At 32.9% G+C, this 14,078-nt stretch overlaps 1 non-coding gene across 1 annotated transcript; it reads right to left on the bottom strand.

Moving 5' to 3' along the window:
• Positions 1 to 13,090: 13,090 nt before the first annotated feature.
• On the bottom strand, positions 13,091 to 13,194 carry LOC119868620. Its single transcript, XR_005386606.1, has one exon. It is a non-coding gene; the product is annotated as a U6 spliceosomal RNA (small nuclear RNA).
• Positions 13,195 to 14,078: the final 884 nt, after the last annotated feature.

Raw genomic sequence — 14,078 nt, 5'->3', positions numbered from 1 at the left:
AAAACTTTTTATTTATTTTATTTTCATTTTTTAAAGATTTTATTTATTCTTTCATGAGAGAGAGAGAGAGAGAGAGAGAGAGAGAGAGGCAGAGACACAGGCAGAGGGAGAAGCAGGCTCCATGCAAGGAGCCTGATGTGGGACTCGATCCCTGGACTCCAGGACCACAACCTGGGCTGAAGGCAGTGATTCCCTGAAAGGTTTTAGAGGTAGTCAGATTCTTCAAAGGAATAATCTAAACAGTTATTTTGTTAGGGATGAGCTATAGTCACTGGACTTCAGTGTTGGAGGAATAAGAGGGAGGTGAGGGGCCTTAGAATTTATTATATAGGGCTTCCTATGATCTCTCTTTTCAGTAAGATACCTCATTCCTGCCCACTGCTCTGCCTGGTATTTCCCAGGAAAGAGCTTCACATGTTCAATTTTACCAGATAGTAAAATTCTTATTTTCTACAGGAAATTGTGCTATGACACTCACTTCTAAGTGCTGGTTCAGGAAGGGGTTCTGGAGTCTAAGCGTTCCTTATATAGAACTCCTTAGTTCCATTTTCCTCTTGCCTTCAAAGTTACCTGATGCCTCTAATTCTTGGATTTTCTAAGGTTTCAGATTAGAAATTGGCTTGTTTCATGTGGTGTCCCCCCAATAATTATCATTTTAGTTAGGTCTCAGGAAGAAGAAAAGATGAAGACATTCAATTAGCTATATTTACAAAGAAATCTCAGAACTATATTTTAAATAAAGTAAAGGGCTTCTAGCATGAGTAATTAACCTAACAGAGAAGCAAAATAGAACCTGACATAACCCTGAAAAGAACAAGCAATAAAAGAAATACCTGATTTTAGCATTTTCTACTCAGTTTAATGCCCTCTTTTAGAATGTGTGAAATTAGAGTTCTGACTCTAATAATAATTGAGTAAAATGAACGAATGAACATGAAACATATAAAAAATTTGGGGATGACAATAAAGTAGTACTTAGACAAAAATTTGTAGGACTAAGTGCTTATATTAGAAAAGAAGAAAAGTCTAATATCAATCAATTCAGCTTCCACTATTAGAAACAAGAAAAAAAAAAGAAACAAGAAAAATAAGAGCAACTTAAGTAAGAAAAAGGAATAAAGAATCGAGTAGAAAATCATGAAAAAAGAGAAAATATTTTTAAAAAGAAAACACCAAAATTTTGTTTTTTAAGTTCAACGAAGTTAACAAACATAGCCAAATTAATTGGGGTGAGAGGGAAGCAAGAACAGAAACTTTCATTATCAAGAATTTGATAAGTAAAAAAAGTAACATCAATAAAAATATTAGAGGTATTAAAAGGACAGTAAGGTAATTTTATGAACTTTGTGCCGGCAAATTTCAAAATTTAGATTAAATAGACAAGTTCCTTAAAAAATGGAAACAAAAAAAAATGGAAACCATCAAAGATCACTTAAGAAAAAAAATAGATAACCTAAATAATCTCATCTGTTTTAAAAAATTGTATGTATAACAACCTTCCCACAAAGAAAACACTGGGCCCAGATGGCTTCACTGATGAATTTTACCAAAGGTTTAAGGGAGAAAGTAATAATTTTAAAAACCTCTTTTAGAAATTTGAAAAGTAGGAAATACTTTGAAAATCATTGTATGTAACCAACATTACCTTGATATACAAACCAGATAAAGACATTACAAGAAAATTATCTACTAGTGTCCCTCAGGAGCATAGATGGAAAAATGTAAAACAGAATTTTGGCAAATATAATTCAACAATATATAAAAAGGAGGATACATTATGACCAAATGGGGCTTATTTTAGATTGATTTAACATTGAAAAATCAATTAATGTAATATACCATAGTATGAAATTATACAAGAAAAGCCATATTATCATTTCAGTAAATGCAGCAAAAAAATGTTCACAAAATTCAATATCTGTTTCTATTACAAATTCTCAGAAATCTAGGAATAAAAGAGAACAATTTTATCCTGTAGAAGGATATGTATGCACGTTTTAAATATTATACTTAATTGTAAATGATGAAATGCTCTCACTCAAATATCAAAATCAATAAATGGATATCTACTCTTACTACTTCTCAAAATTTCACTGGATATTCTAGAAAGGGCAATTAGGAAATTAAGTAAATAAATAACTAAGCCTGTCTTTATTTGGAGTCAACATGATCATGCATGTAGAAATTTTTATGGACTCTAACAAAAGGCTATTAGCACTAATGAATGAGTTTACCAGTGGGATAGGATACAGAATCAATATACCAAAATCAATTGCCTTTCTATATACTAGCAACAAATATTAGGAATTTGAATTTTTTAATTACCACTTACAATATCACCAATAAATAATGAATATTTAGCAATATCTTGAAAAAAGATTGCAGGACATCTAAAGTGAAAAACTATAAAACACCAATAGCATAAGTTAAATAAGATGTAAATAAATGGAGATACATACATTGGTCATCGATCAGAGATATCATATTTTTATAATGTTAGTTTCCCCAAATTTATCTATAAATTCAACATACCCTCTATTGAAATAATAGTAGGCATTACTTGTAGAAATTGACAAACTGACTCTGAATATTTACATTGAAAGGCAAAAAACTTAGAATAGCCAAAACAACTTTAAAAAAGAGGAACAAATTTGGAAGTCTCATATTTCCTAATTAAAAAATTCTTATGAAGTCTAGAGTAATTAAAGTGTTATGGTATTAGCATCAAAATAAGCAAATAGATAAATACGACAGGATATCATCCAGAAATGTATCAACACATATATGAACTAATATTTTACAATGATTGCAAAGTAAATTCAGTAGAGAAAGAATAATCTTTTCAACAAATTACATTGGAGCAATGGTATATGCACATGCAAAAAATTAATTTTGATTTATACCTTATGGCATATATAATAATTACCTGAAAAAAGATCATAGACCTAATGTGAAACCACAAAATACAATTTCTAGAATAAAACATTAAAATATTTGTGTTGTTGGTTTTGGTTTATAAAAACGTTTCTTGATATAAGCCCCAAAACATAATCCATAAAAGATAAAAAGATAAACTGAACTTCATGAAAATTTAAAACTTATATTCTTTTAGAGATGATGTTAAGAGAATGTAATGACAAGCCACAGACAGGAAGAACATATTTGCAAAGCATATATCTGGTAAAGGAAGTGTGTCTAGAATATACAAAAAATTCTCAAAGTTCAATATTAAAAAATCAAGCACCTTAATTAATAAAATGGACAAGATTTGAACTCTTTGCCAAAGAATATATTTGTATGGTACATGAGCACACGAAAAAATGCTAAATATCATTAGACATGAGGTAAATGCAAAGTAAGCTGCAATAAATGAACTATACACATATTAGAATGGCTCAAATTTAAAAGGCTGACCATAGGAATTGTTGAAGAGGATTGTAGCACTGGAACTCTAATACACTGCTGGTGGGAATGTAAAACACCACAGCAACTTTGGAAAACAGTTTGGCAGTTTTTTAAAAAAATTAAACATACGTTTACCATATGATCCTTTATTTCACACAGGGTATCTGCCCAAATTAGAGCATACATCCATACAAAATCTTGTACATGAACGTTATTAGCACTTTATCTGTAATAGCTTCAAGCCTAGAAACAAAGCAAATATCAATCGATAGAAAAAAACATAAAGAAATTGTCTTCTGTCTGTACAAAGGACTACTATTCAGAAATAAAAGGAATAAGTTATTCGTGCATGCAACTACATGGAAGAATCTCAAAATTATTATACTGAGTGAAAAAAGCCAATTAAAAAGATATATACTGTATGATTTCATTTATATAAATTCTAGAAAATTTAAAATTATACTGACAGAAAGTAGATCATTGGATACTTGAGAATGTGAGGAAGGAATTACAAAGGGGCATGAGTGAATTTTGTAGATGATGAACATTTCATTAATATATCTCTTGATTATATATATATATATATTCTTTAAATAATGTACAAGTTATTTTATACTAGAAATTTGGGGCACATGCTACCTCTTTCTTAATTATCAAAAGAGCCTGCTTCTCATACAGCTTAACCATCCATCTCAGAATTTAGACTTACTTGCAATGATGGGCATGACTCCTATCATGCCCCTACACTTGAACCAATCATGGTAGCTTGTGAATGGGATATATGGCTTATACTAATTAACATCTATCCCTAAAGCATGAAATGAGGGTGATTCAACCAATCTACATGATTGGAAATTTCTGGGTACTGCTAGGATTGAAGAAAGAATGTAATAAATCCTAGAGAGACAATCAAAAGTGTCCATTACAGATTTTTTTAAGATTTTATTTATTTAAAATTTTTTATTTATTTATTCATGGGAGATACAGAGAGAAAGAGAGGCAGAGACACAGGCAGAGGGAGAAGCAGGCTCCCGGCAGGGAGCCCGATGTGGGACTCTATCCCGGGTCTCCAGGGTCACGCCCTGGGCCGAAGGCAGTGCTAAACCGCTGAGCCACCCGGGCTGCCCTCCGTTACAGATTTTTAAATAATTTAGGAGATTGTAAAATCTAAGAATTTCTCATCAAATTCCTTTTAAGAGCTATATTTTTTTCTTTTTTATTAAGTTTTAAATTTTAATTCCAGTAGAGCTAATATACAGTGTTATATTAGTTTCAGGTGTACAATATAATGATTCAACAATTCTACACATTACTCAGTACTCATCACAATAAGTGTACTCTTTAATTCCCATCACCTATTGTCATCCATCCCAATGCCCACCTCCTCTCTGGTAAGCCTCAAGTTGTTCTCTATAATTAAGAGTCTGTTCCTTGGTTTCTCTCTCTCTCTCTCTTGCTCTCCCTTTGCTCATTTGTTTCTTAAATTCCACATATGAATGAAATCATATGGTATTTTTCTTCCTCTAGCTTATTTTGCTTAGCATTACACTCTCTGGCTCCATCCATCCATGTTTTTACAAATGGCAAGATTTCATTCTTTTCATGGCTGAATAATATTCCGGTATGTATGTGTGTATGTATATACACCACATCTTCTTTATCCATTTATCCATTGATGGAAACTTGGACTGCTTCCATAATTTGGCTTTTGTAAATAATTCTGCAATAAACATAGGAGTGCATGCATCCCTTTGATTTAGTGTTTTGTATTTTGGGGGTAAACAGCCAGTTTTCATGCAGTCAACACAAAATTCATTTGCCAGGCAATATGACAGGCACTAGAATATAGCAATGATAATAACAAATAATATCCTTGGCTTCATAATACTTACATCCTGGTGTGGGACACAAGAGCAAAATAAAGTAACCATACAAATATATCATTTTAAGTAGTAATGATTGCTTTTAACAAAAATATAACATGGTAAAGGGAAATAGTTATGGGGCTATTTTATTTAAATTTTTATTTTTTATTATGAAATAATACAAAGTTATAAATATATGTGTATGTATACATATATATGTTTGTGTATATATAAAATAAAATGAACAATTGCATATCCACCATGTTTGAATAATAGAAAATTACCAATACCTTTGAAAACTCATATTTTCAATTCTACTACCATGTACCATACCTTGTATAGAGGGTGGATATTGTAGACAGGAATGAGAAGAAAGTCTCTGAGGCTTTTCTACATTTTTTGAAGAGATCTAAGTGAAGGAATGAAGTGAACTATATGATGGTCTTTGGGAACCACATTCCAGGCACAGAAAACAGCAAATACAAAAGCCATTAGATATAGATGAACTTTGCTCTTTGAGGAAGGGCAAGAAGAGCACTATGGCCAATGAGGAGTGAATGTGAGAATAGTCACATATAAGGCTACTCATATCCAGAAGTCCATATTAGTTTTATCTTTAAAGACTGAAAACAAGGGGTGCCTGGGTGGCTCAGTAAGTTACGTGTCTGCCTTTGGCCCAGGTAATGATCTCAGAGTCCTGGGATTGAGCCTGGGGTTGGGGTCCCTCCGCAGCAAGAAACCTGTTTCTCCCTCTCCCTTTGCCCACCCCCCCCTGTTGTGCTCTCTCTATTTCAAATAAATAAAATCAAAGGGAAGGAAGGAAGGAAGGAAGGAAGGAAGGAAGGAAAAGAGGAAGATAAGGAGAAGAAGAGCAAGAACTGAAGAAAAGAATAAAGAAGACAGAAACAAACACGACTCCCCTACGAGCATAACCGCACCAAAGACATGCCCTCACCTCCCCATCCCGCACCACTCCCGCACTCCCCCCCCCTACCTCACAAGCATAAAACAAAAGAAAGAAAGAAAGAAAGAAAGAAAGAAAGAAAGACTCTAAAAACAGGAGTGACTTTAATTCCAAATGTCACTAGAAATCATTGGAGAATTTGAGCAATGCTGTGATGTGCTCTGATTTTACTTTAAAGCAAAGGTTACTCTGATTATAGGAAGGTAAAGGAGGAAGCAGAAAAATAAGTTATATTGCTATAATCCAAGGTAGATTATGGTGGTTTAGACTGGTATGAGAGGAGTGAAGGTGAGAGTTAATTGGATTTGAGATATATTTTAAAGTTGGAGCTGACACGACTTCCTGAAAAATATAATGTATAAAAGAAAGAAATCAAGAATAATTATTAGAGAGTTTTTGGCCTGAGTAACTAAATTAATTCTGATGTTATTTACTAAAACAAAGAATATCAAGGCAGGAATGGGTTGAAGGACAATCAAGAGTGATGTTTTGGCCATGATCAGTATGAAATATCTATCAGATATACAATAAAAGATACTGAGTAGGAAGTTGGAATAATCTTGGAATACAGGGCAAAAATCAGGAAAAAATAAAATATATTCCTAGGAGAGGGATTTCTTGGGATTAGAAAGCTACAACAATAAACAAAAGAGACCCTCATGAAGCTTATATTCTACTGACAATAGCCAATGCTTCTATAATACTTACCATGTGCCAAGTACTGTTCTAAGTGTTTTGAATATAATAATACTTAATATAATGTCTCATGGGGTAGGTGTTACTATTATATTCATTTTCCAAATGAGAAAACTATAGAACAGGAAAGTTAAGAGACTTCCCAAAAGTCACATTGCTAATACGTGATAGGGACCTGAGTGTGGTCCTAGAGACTGTGTTCATGGCTATCACATTATACTGTCCCATTCAGAAAAGCAATAAATCATATACAAAGATGCAGATATTTAGATTTAGAGAAATAATAATAATTTTACATGACAGAGGCACATATCATATATCCAAAGAAGGGGAAAAGATAAACTCAGAGGTAATTATGAAGCAGGTGCTTTGAATTAGCAAATTTGTTCAATCCCCATGGCAACCTTAAATGCTAGATTATATTATTTTCATTTTCACATAGAAGACATATAGGTTGTAGAGTTAGGCATAAATAGAAGGCCTTAAATCTTAGGGTTATGTCTTTAACTATAACTATAAAGTAAGTAATGACAAGTTATGCAAAATAAGTAAATATGGTTCAAAGTGATATCAGCAAAAAGACACAAAGTTAAGTTTAACTTAAATCATAACTATATCTCAACTAATGCACACATAAAGGGCTTCTAAGGATATATTTTTTCACACAAGATCACAATGTTTATTTCTATTTTCATAACATTAGTATTAACATATTTTGTGCAAAATAAAATCAGAAATAGATAAGTTAACATAAATAAGGTAGATAAAAGGAGGATATTTGGCATGGCTGACTTTATTTCAACTTCCTTCCCTGTCATTAGAGTTACTCTAGTTATTTAAGAAAAATTTTAAAAATCTAACTTCAGTGGACAATTTGTCATTTACATTTGCTTACATTATTCATCATGAGTTACCCAGGATTATACTTGGTAATTCTTACATTACTTTAAAATCCACAGAAAAATGCTCCTGATGATTTTGGTTTCCCCAGTGGTCTGAATTTACCTTTTCATAGCTTGAAATATATCTAGAAATACAAATGTGATCATATCCCAGAAATATTTCATGTTTGGTTATCATTTTTATAGTTTATGAACAATTTTTAATTTATCCAGACAAATTAAATAATTAGGATCAGACATGGTCTTATCATCAATGTGATAAAATGATTAGTAGTCTTCAGTCAATATAAGCATATAGGAAGCCCCCAACAATCATTCAATCATTCAATCATTAATTTGACAGAAGTCTTGTGATTTTATAAGTATCCAGCATCAGAGTCACTTCAGGAACATTCTCTTTACATTAATATTTATTTGACTACTTCTTTTTGACAAAAAAAAATGAAGATATCAGTGCATATGCTTTAAGAAAAGTTATATTTTATATAACTAACCACTAAATGTTTATGTTTTGTTCTTTAATAAACTTCACTGGTATAGACTTTATATCCAATAAAAATGCTCACAATTAAGTATATATTTTGATGAGCTTTAACAAATGAATATACCCTTGCAACCACTCTTACAATCCAAATATAGAGAAAAAGTTCCCTTGGGCTCCTTCCTAGTCAATCCCTGTCCCCAGCCCTACACATTGATCACCTGTTCTGTTTTTCCAGGAACTGTTCTGGGTTTAGCTCTGAAATTCCTGTGTTGTAGGAAATCTCTCAGGACCAAATAAAGTAGGATGGTGAAACACTGATCTGCCTTCTGTCATTATAGATTAATATTGCCTGTTATAGAGTTTCATACAAAAGGAACCATATAATAAAATACTCTTAAACATCTCAGCATAATAATTTTAAGATTCATCCATTGTTGCATAAAATAGTAATTTATTTCTCTTTAATACTGAATAATATATTTTCCATATATACCACAATTTGTTTATCCATTTACCTGCTGATGGACATTTGAGTGGTTCTCATGTTTTAGCTATTATAAATAATGCTGTTATGAATATTCATACATAGGTCTTTCTGTGAACATATGTTTTCATTTCTCTTGAATTAAATACCTGAGCAAATACCTATCAGTAGTAATTCTGGGTCATAAAATAAGTATATGTCTAAATTTATAGGAAACTGGCAAACTATTTTCCAAAGTAATAACATTTTACATTCCTATAAGCATCACAGGAGTGTTCCAATTGTTCCACATCCTTCTTATAACTTTCTCAGTGTTTTTAATTTTTGCTATTAAAATGGTTATATGGTAAAATTTCATGATTATAGTTACATTCCCTTGATAATGATATGGAGAACTTTTCATGTACTTATCTGCCATTCAAATACATCTTTTGGATGCCTGATAAGCATCACAAACAGCACATTATAAATCCAAGTATTTGATGGCCCCCTCCAAACTTTGAAGTCATCTTTGACTCTCTCATACATCTCATAGGATGTCTAACAACAGAGTAACTTTGCCCTATATTTTAGTATATTTATAAATGAGCTCTTCTCACAACCTTCATAACAACCTACTCCAACCCACCATCATCTCTTTTTAAAAAAAGATTTTATTTATTCATGAGAGACACACAGAGAGAGGCAGAGACAAAGGTAGAGGGAGAAGCAGGCTTCCCCCAAGGAGCCTGATGTGGGACTCAATCCTGGACCCTGGGATCAGGCCTTGAGCTGAAGGTAGACACTCAACACTGAGCCACCCAAGCGTCCCACACACCATCATCTCTTACCTGGACTAATGAAATCGCTTCTTAACTAGTCCCTCTGCTTCCACTCTTTTTCAGTTATCACTTTATTCTTCACACAGAAGCCAAAGTGATGCTTATAAAATATACATCAGATCATGCATTCAACACTTGAAGAATCCTGATGGCCCCTGGTCTATAAAATAATCCATATAAGGCTATATCATTTTACCCCTCTGCTACCATCCTAACTTCTTTTCCTTCTTCATTCCAGCTACAATGACTTCCTGGTTATTCCTTAAACATGCCAAGCGGGCACCTGCTTCAGGACATTTGCATTGGTTTTTCCTCTGCTTGACATCTTTTCCCCATTTATGTGTCTTGTTTGCTCACTTCTTTGGATGTCAGCTCCAATGCCTTCTTGATATAGAGATAATTTTTTACCACCCTATATAAAATCACTCCCATCACTCTTTTTTTTAGAAAATTTTATTCATTTATTCATGAGGGACACAGAGACAGAGAAGAGAGGCAGAGACACAGGCAGAGGGAGAAGCAGGCTCCATGCAGGGATCCTGATGCGGGACTCGATTCCGGGTCTCCAGGATCACGCCCTGGGCTGAAGGCGGCGCTAAACCGCTGAGCCACGGGGGCAGCCCCCCTGTCACTCTTTATTCCTTTCTCCCTATTCTATTTTTCCTTATACTACTTATCTCCACTTAGCTTTTATAGATTTATTTTTAATCTATTGTCTCCCTTCTCTATAAATTTTACTCTTCAAGAGAGTCTCAATTTCTCATATTGGTATCTTAGTGCCTAAACTGTGCTTGGTATTATGATAAAACTCAATAAACTTGTTGAACAAATAATTGTGAATTATTTCTCCATGTCCACCAAATCTACCTCCTAGATCCCATATTAAGTTATTTATAGGGAAGAATTTTACTTCATTCTTTTCATAGTACCTTGTATGAGGTACAGACTAAGCACTCAAAGATCCTTGTTGATTAGTTTCTGCATAATTGAATGCCACTCAGTTAGCCTAGTTGAGATTCAAATTAGCCAGGAAATGTTGATGTCCAATATTATCTTGAATTGATATTATAGGAATAACTATTACACTTGATAAATGGTAAAAATAGATGAATTTTTTTTAGGTTCAACTAATACTGCACTTGGTACTTAGAAATAATTTTCAATGTTTTTGCATGGCATTTAATACTGACTAACTGATTTTTAGGGATTAAGTAACTCTCCCAAAATCATTGGTCTAGGACATTATAGAACTAGAATTTTAATTCCTTAGCTCATGGTTCCAAATTTTGTGCTTGACCTTCCTATCATTGTTTCTCCTCCCATCAAATGCTCCCAAATTATTGCCTCCATTCTCCACAATCTTTCATTCTTTAATCCATGCCACAACCTGAGAAGTGTGAAATTAGTGACACTGTAGCTGATCTCTTCACTTTCATCGAAATTTAACCCTTTGTTGGCTTATTGTTACACTAACCTAAGTCAAGGGTAAACAACCACTGCTGCTATGCAGTAACCTCATAGAAAAAAATTGACATCCTGTTAACAGACGTCTCTGGCTACCTAATGAAATAAGAAATTACTGTGAGAATTTTAGATACTGAGAACAGATCAGACAAGGAGCATTATGTTGTGTTTAGGCATTTTTGAAGGCCCCTGGCATACATCCCCCTAGGCAGCTGCTGATTGTGCCTACTTCAAGAGTAAGCTATAAGTGTACATATACATACATGTTGATACACTACACTTACACCAAAAAGTGTAGATGAGAATTTCTTTTTGCTTACTCTTACTTAGCACTCCTCTGACAGCTATATTTTCTATTAACCTAAGAGACACTGGAAATAAATGTCAGGGATGAGAATTAGTATAAAAATTACTATTTTTCTTGATTTTCATCTGTAAATGGGGTGAGGTGAATTAAATACATAAACTTTAAACCATATAATTTTTACTTATTCTTGCCATCTGAACATGCATTAACCTTTTATCAAATAGTTTCTACATACAATGTACTATGTTAAGCACTGCAAGAAAACCCTGCATACTACACAATTCTAGCTCTCAGAGATTTATGTAATCTGCTGGAGAATACAGAAATTTCCAAAAGAACTTACAGGGAAGTAAATAGTATGGTTATTTCTAGTTTCAAGTTTAGTTCACCCATTCAACAATAAGTACCAACTATGTGCCAGGCATTATGCTGGGAACTAGGGGTTAAATGATGAAGATAACCTATCACAATCCCTATGTCATGGTATACACAGAATAGTAGGGAAGATACAGACATAAAGGAAATAATTATTTACAAAATGGAAATTTTTCAACTGTAAATATATGGTATGAAAATAAGACAATAAGAAGATTTTACTTAGCTCAGGGAAGACTTCACTGATAGGAAGATAATTGAGCTATTATCTGAAGAGAGAATAGGAATTAACCAAGTGAAAAAGGGAGAGAATAATGTTCCAGGCCCTCTGGGAAGAGGGAACAAGAAAGAAACTGAAAAAAGACCTGTATAGCAAGACAAGATAAGGCATATACCTGATGAATCTAGAGAGGGGTTAGATGAAGTCGGACTCATGTAAATTACTATTTAACAAATACTGTATTATATTTTAGTATTACATAAATATAATTTATACAAAATAAATGTAATTAAATATCATATTACATTACCAAGATTTAAATGCGAAGATTTAGAGATCATGAGATAAAGATTTAGAGATCATGAGATAAATTCAAATTGGGAATTAAATATGAAAATCATTCTGGAAATAAATTGTATGATTTTAATGTGTTGAGATCATTTGTGTTTCTGGGAAAAGACCTGAGGAAAATGTGATCAAATACCATCTACATTAAATTTTCTTAAGTCATCAGACCACTTTGACTTTTAAATAAAGAGATGCAAATTCCTTCCTAAGATACAAACTTCTGTTATTCTTCATTTAGAGTTAAAAATTTCTACTGTATTTAAGATTTCAAGGAATATGCTTTAATAATCTGGATAATGCAACAACTACATGTTGTTCTAAATGTTAACTCCGTCACTAAGAGGTCCTTTTATATCTTTCAAAATTGGAAATTCAATTCAAATTCAAACCCATGGTGCACACTTAAAGGGCTGCTTCAACCCAGGCAAAGCTTTATATTTTTTCCATTATATTCATAGCAAAATATCACAGACATTTAACAGAAGTAGACCATATAGCCATGCTCTTCTTATGCACATCTCTAACAAGGAACTATGTAGGTGAAATATCTCCACCAGAAATTATAGCCTTAAGGAAGAAAATTTTGCTTCTTGATTCCTAGACTAGAGAACAAGAAAACAAGAGTAAGCACAAAAGTCTCTTCTTAATTAAACAGTGCAATGTCTTTATTAAATATGTACTTAATCTATGACCAATAGTTCTACTTTCAAAATTTCATAAAATATTAAGGTACTTTTTAAATTATTTTTAAAAATTTTTATATGGAATGCTTCACAAATTTGTATATCATCCTCGCACAGGGTTCATGCTAATCTTTGTATTGTTCCAGTTGTAGTGTATGTGCTGCTGAAGTGAGCACAAAAGTATGTTTTTAAAAATGAAATTTCACTAGCCCAAGAAGCATTTCAACATGATATTTTTAAAGGAATTCTTGAATAATGGCTATCACATTCCTCAGGCTTTTCTTTTTTCCTTCTCCATGTACATTGTCCTCAAAATGCTTATGAGATTTTGGAAACTTCAGGGATCAAAGAGATTCAATTTTGCCAATTCCAAAATTTTAGTTTAACAAGTACATTTCCATTCAATATTCTTGAAACTGTTCTACAGTAAGCAGCACTTGAAAGCTAATCTGATTATGTAGCTTAGCTCACTGTAGTTGTAATACTTCATTTTTTTCAATGCAATGGTCAAATTCAGGGCCATTCCTTCCCATAACTAAAACGGAGCCTGCTATTAAATATGAGCTATATTACTGATTTAATATATATTATTGCTATGGTTATTATCACCATTACATATGACATTTTGAATTTTCTTTTTTTAAGCAACTTTTCACATGCTTTGACTTCTAAAATATTAGTTCATTAATGTCATGGTAATTGAAAATATCTCTGTATTAGTCAGTTTGGGATGCTATAGCAAAATAGCATAGACTGAGTGGCTTTTAAACAACAGTAATATATGTCTCACAATTCTAGATGCTCAAACACTGATGATCATTTTGTACCATGGTCAGGTTCTATTGAGAGCCCTCTTTTGAGATGCAGACTGCTGAAATCTTGTTGTCACATGGTGGAAAGGGAGAGACCTCTCTAGGATCTTTTTTTAATCAGGGCACTAATCTCACTTATGAGAGTTTTTATCCTCATGACCCAATCACCTCCCAAAGGTCTCACATCCTAGTACTACCACAATGAGGGTTAGGGTTTCAACAAATGAATTTTGAGGGAACACAAACAT

This window comes from Canis lupus, chromosome X (assembly GCF_011100685.1).
Source record: "Canis lupus familiaris isolate Mischka breed German Shepherd chromosome X, alternate assembly UU_Cfam_GSD_1.0, whole genome shotgun sequence".
Lineage (NCBI taxonomy): Eukaryota > Metazoa > Chordata > Mammalia > Carnivora > Canidae > Canis > Canis lupus.
This window is presented reverse-complemented; position numbering and strand designations above follow the sequence as displayed.